The sequence below is a fragment of the Pongo abelii genome, chromosome 12 (assembly GCF_028885655.2).
Source record: "Pongo abelii isolate AG06213 chromosome 12, NHGRI_mPonAbe1-v2.0_pri, whole genome shotgun sequence".
Taxonomy (NCBI): Eukaryota; Metazoa; Chordata; class Mammalia; order Primates; family Hominidae; genus Pongo; species Pongo abelii.
Genome location: NC_071997.2, coordinates 32426306 through 32432305, shown reverse-complemented (window position 1 = coordinate 32432305; position 6000 = coordinate 32426306). Strand labels below are relative to the sequence as shown.

The 6000-nt window shown below is 40.9% G+C and overlaps 1 pseudogene; it reads right to left on the bottom strand.

The window, feature by feature from the left end:
* Window positions 1-2912: 2912 nt before the first annotated feature.
* LOC100444306 (short-chain dehydrogenase/reductase family 42E member 1-like) lies at window positions 2913-3815 on the bottom strand (annotated as a pseudogene).
* Window positions 3816-6000: the final 2185 nt, after the last annotated feature.

The window sequence follows — 6000 nt, the reverse complement described above, 5'->3', positions numbered from 1 at the left end:
ATCCTTTTCAAGAGGCTTTTGATTGGTTCTATAACGTCAATTTCAATTCTTCAAAGCAGTCTGGTTATATCTGAAAATATGCCATTCCAGTCAAAGCCTTGGTAAAATAACCAGTGTCTCCAATTGTGTCCTGTTACAGAAAACAGATTCTTATTAAACTTATGCAAATAACTACATTGCCAATAAAATAAAAATACTCACATATAGTTTCCAGATTTTGGAGAAATCAGGTGGAGAGAAAGGCAGATGCTTCAATTTTACTCACAAAGATCTATTTTACGCAATGGCTATAATCTACAAATAGCTGAAAAGAATTTTTTTCATGATTCTGGCAAACAAAATATAAAAAGAATCAGTAATGCTTCAAATAAAACACCCTAAAAATCATTTCAGTCCTCTATCACTTCAGTCCCATGTCATTAACTTTTCTTGTGCTTGAAGTTGGGCTAGCAATCTTCATGAATGCATCAGTTTATTAGAGTTCTGAGTGTTTTTACACAGTCCAATCATATAATATCTAAAGTAATCAGAAACCTGTATTCAAGAGTACTTGTCAAGGTACATTTTCAAGAATCTCCTTGGAAAAAAAGCAAATTTTGGACTATAGCTGTTTATAAACCATTTTTTGAGAAGAATCAAAGTAAGAAAACGAATGTCTGTGGATGACAAAGGACTTAGTACTCTAAGTCTTTAGCCATGGCTAAAGATGGAAGTGACAAGGAAATTTGGTTATTTCTGTGGCAGACAACATTTTAACATAACAATCATTATTATGTCTGACAATGTATATAAAGACATATCAGAATTTTACAAATTTCACATGATTTTGGAGCACATATTAATAATATTTCCACACCAATGATGCAGGAGTTTTGCTCCTTAGCTCAGCTAGGTCTGGGTTTTTGTCTCATAACCAGGAAGAAATATGCACTCAGACATCAAAGAGTGAGTGGAGTAGAATTTATTAAGTGAAAGAAAGGCTCTCAGCAGACAGGGACCCTGAAAAGCAGGTTTCCAGCTGCCCCCTTCACAGTTGAATACCAGGGCATAAGATGTGAATTCCTGGCAGCTCCACCCCATCCTTCCAATGCACATGTGGGCACTTAGACTGACTTGCTCCATACTGATTTATTTTCCTTACTGCACATATGTTAAGGGATGGGATTTTCCACTGTAGGCATGTTTAGGCAAGCCTCCTGTACAAGTTCCCTTATCTGCACAAAACAACTGATGTAAGCCCTTGTGGGGTGGGTCGCCAGTTCTCTGGGGACCCTTCTCTTACTGTCTGCCTAAGGCAAGCTGGCTAACTCCTTTCATTACCCCCTCCAGGAGGGGAGACCCCAACTGCTATTGGAGAAAGTGGATAATGACTGTTCTTAACTGCTTCCTGCTGACAGGGTGTGCTGTTTTGGGAAAGCTGAATTAGGGCTCCTCCTGAGTATGGTTTAAGGGTCCCTGGAAGAATAGCACATCCATGCATGGATTCATTCGCATCATCATTTGAAGTTTAATGGCCCCTAAATGAGAATAAACAATTTGGGTTATTAGCAGACATATATAAAAATGAAACAAGGGAGGAAGGACAGCTCAAAAATCCCAAGGCTGCTGACATGCCCAGATAACTGATGGCTACAGCTATGCCTGCTAAGATTTGGGTGCATGGTGCTTTGCTTTGGTTAGCTCCCTTGGTCTTATTTTCCCAGAAAAAAAAAAAAAGAACCCTCTGGGTTCACCTGGCAGGATTTGCAAGATAATTGCTCAGAATTAAAATATTGATCCAGATTTTTACATTACCCATCCCTTTTGTTTCTTCTGATCTGCAGCCAGAGATCACTGGTTGGTTCACAGGAATAAGCAAGGTTAGTCTAAAATGTAGGCAAAATCTTAAAAACAATTGATAAGATTAGAATTTAATGACAAGTATATATGTTTTGAAACATAATTTTTCTCTCTCCAGTCCTCATTTTTATCAAAAATAAATCACGATAGGACTGAGTTGTTTGCAAAATAGACTTTAGTCTTATACTTGGCCTGATTATTTGCATAAAGTGCAGCAGGAATAATTATTTTTCACATAGGCTTTTAAATTGGCTTTGAGGGAACTCTGTTCCACAAGAAATCTCAGATAAGACGTTTTAAAGCCCAGCCTAGCTGTGGGTTTGTACCCTCAAACACCTATGAGTTTTGTGAATTTCTCTCTTCTTTAAGTCCCAAAAACACAGGGCCTGTTATAAAATGACATTCTTTAGTCACCACAGGTTAGGAATCCTGTGCAGGGATGGTGTAGACAAGGAATGAGGCCAGTTTTCCTAGGGGGCTTTAATTGGCTCTTCAAGTCAAGCCAGATTCCTTAAGTAGAAGCATATCCTTCCAGTCAAAGCCTTGGTAAAACAACCAGTTTCTTCAATTGTGTCCTGTTGCAAAAGAAAATGGACTTTTATTACACTGATGCAAATAACTGTATTGCCATAAGCTAAGAATACTTACAAAGAGTTTCCAAATTCTGGAGAAGCCAGGCAGAGAGAGAAACAAATATGCTCCAAATTTTGTTCAGAGGAGTATAGCTTACTCAATTATTAAAGACTGTAGATAGCTCAAAATAAGTTTCCTTCCCTCTGAAAAACAAGGATCAGCAATGTTTTAAGCCAAAAGTTAAAAAGATTACTTCAGTTTTCTATTAGCTCAGTCTATTCCATTAACTCTTGTTCTGCTTGATATTCACGAACATTTCAGCTCTTCATGAATCCTGTACATTTCCCTCTATTCCAATATTATAATCTCTAAAGTTCTCAGAAACCTGCATTTTAGAGCACCTGTCAAAGTTCTATAGCTGATTACAAACCATCTTTTGAAAAGAATCAAAACAAGACAACAATTGTCTATGAATGACAAAATGTCCAGCGTAGTTACAGTCAAGAACATGATTGACAAATAAATTTGGTTATCTCTTTCTTGGCTTTCCCTAAGCTAAAATAATGGGTGACACCAGTTTTGTAACCTTCAGTGCAGGTGAGGAGGGGCTGGAAGTTGTAGAGTCAACCCAAAATGAAGCGAGCCATCTGTTTTAGGAAAGCAAAGCAGTAGACCACGGTCAACGGCTGGTGGGTGGATGGGAGCATGTAATCCAGACCCTCAACCAGAGGCCAGAAGAACTCAAAACTGTTCACTGGTCAGCCATCTGAGATGAAGTAGGGCTGTCCAGAGGCAATATGGCCCTTGTCAGCTCTGAGGGCCTCTGAGGCCAGAATGTGAGCCTGCACCAAGTTATCCACATGGACAGACTCAACCAGGCTTCTGGGATCTCCACAGACAAACTTGAACGTGTCTTTCTCAATATAGCTGACTATTCTGGGAAGGTGTCTTTGTTCTCCAGGCCCATAGATGCCAGCCGGCCTCAGAGCACAGGTTCTTAAGACACCATCACCTCTGTCCAGGGGTGTGCTCTCCGCCTCCAGCACCTTCTTCTCTGGCACCCCCCTCCTCTGGAAAACCTGGAGGATGTTGTCTGTACTCCCAATGCTGACTTCTTTGATCAGGTTTTGATTTAGTTGCTCCTTCCCTGACAAACCATAAGAGGCAACATGAAACACACATGTGACAGCTGTGTCCTGGAAGGCTTTCTCTATGTCAGAGAGGTGGCGGATGTCTCCATGTACAAACTTGATTCCTTCTGGAATGGTTTGAGCAGGACTGCTGATGTCAAATAGAATTACGTGGACTCCGTTTTGGTTCAGAGCATGGCCCAGGTGGAAACCAAAATAGCCACCTCCTCCTGTAATGAGGAAAGTTTCCTTTGGAGATCTTTGGGGGTCCATATGTGGCAGTCAAAAGACAACTGGACAGCAGCAGGAAGAAGGGCGTAGCCTGCAGACTGAAGGAGGCGGGCTGGCCCAGGCCTTGGGAGCCACCTGCTGCCTCTACTCGGGCACTGGAGCCCTCAGACTGGCCTCTGGTAAGTTATTTTAATTATGTTCTAGTCACAGATAAGGTCTTATTCTTTCTGGCATAGTTAAAGGGGTGGGTAATTCCATATGTCCACAGGCCTTACCAAATTGTAAAGTATACAAATCAAATGGTTCTCAAAAGCTAAAAAAGTAGTTTATAACCTTAAAACATTTAGCAAACCTAGTATCTGACCCACATAATTTAGACCATATATTTACATTTGAAGACATTTGCACTTTACCAATTATCTTTAAAACTGTTTTTATGTTTCAAAGATTAAAGTCACGTGAACTAAAAGGCATTACAGCTTTTATTTCTCCTTGAAAAATATTTGATCTAAGTGCTTATTTTTCTTTAGGTCAATGAATTAGAGCTCTGTTTTATATAACCACCACACACGTAACACATATGATTACACAGACAGACAGAAGAAGATCCAGTAGTTGTAAGATTTTTCATTTGGAGCTGAGCGCAGTGGCTCATGCCCGTAATCCCAGCACTTTGGGAGGCCAAGGCGGGCAGATCACTTGATGTCAGGAGTTCGAGACCAGCCTAGCCAACATGGTGAAACCCCATCTCTGCTAAAAATACAAAAATTAGCTGGGTGTTCTGGTGTGCACCTGTAATCCCAGCTGCTCGGGAGGCTGAGACAGGAGAATCGCTTGAACCCGGGAGGCAGAGGTTGCAGTGAGCAGAGATTGCAGCATTGCACTCTAGCCTGAGTGACAGAGCAAGACTCTGTTTCAAAAATAAAAAAAGATTTTTTCATTTGCCTATCTCCTAATTGGGTCATTGGCCTCAGGGTGGAGTCCTTCAAGAAGCAGGGCTAGGAAAGCATGCAGTTTTCAGGGCCCAAGAAACAGGCATAGCTGGAAAACAAAAACAGATTTTGGGAGAGACCTATGTGTTTTTAATTCCTGGGTTCTATAAGGAAAACAGAGCTTTCTTCCCAAAATGGGGTCTGTGGCACCTTCTCTATTTTTCCCAAGGAGTCCCATGCTCTCACAAGTTATCTTAGGGCCTCTCATGCGTGCCCCAAGAGTGGCAAGACAAAATGGAGAAAAATAATTCAGTTGACTGAGAAAAAGCCTTTTTCCAGAAAAACAAGATCCAAGGGAAAAAAAAGCCCTTTTAAATATACCAATACTTTGGATATCCACTTTTAATTAAGCTGAGCACTCTTTAAGAAAGTCTTTTTAAGTCCCCTGTTACCTGACTTTAGCCAGGCCATGCGGCCAATATTTCTGGCTTTTGAACTTTATGGAAAGTAACCTCACAGATGAAACCAACAAGCCTCAACTAAGGTTATGACTTAACTGTGAGTGTATGAGGTATTTTCAAAGAAGTGGTAAGCAGTTTTTAAAAAATCTAGAATCTTTAAAGGTGGCTCTCAGAAAGGAAGATTTAAGAAAGGAAGCTAGAAGTTGTTCACAGAGGGGAAGAAAATCAGCAAATGGTAAAAGTCACACGATATTAACCAGAAAGTACTCATTCCCTAAGCCAGAATTGAACCCAGGCTGCCATTATAAAATGGCAGAGACCAAAACAAAGTATTGCCACATGGTTACAATGTCAAACTCCCAAGAAATAAAACAAGATGGAGACCCGAAGTTTGTTGCTGACCATTTGCCAGGCTGGCTTGAACAGTAGGCTTATGGGGTCCTAGGCCCATATTCTATCCTAAGGTACTCCTCTTCATGACACAACCATATAGAAAGTCATGCAAAGCACACCAGATTGGCTACAGCTTAAGAGTAGCCTCATAAATTCTTTTTTCCATTAATCCAAACTTTACAGAGGATATAAACGTGATTTTATCATCCATTCAATCGTTTGCACAGGGAGAGGGAGGCCAGAAGTCCGACTGGTAAAAACTTTTATCCTTTTGCTGGCATGTCAGACTTCTGGGTTCCCTTCCCCTGAGCTCAGTTTTAAGCCAAGCAGCTTAAGGTTTGGGGTAATTAACTTTTCCCTGTTTGGGGGGTGCACCCAAGGGGAGTGTCCTGTGGTATGGGGACACAATTACCTATCTGTGAAGAGAGGACAGAGGAGGCA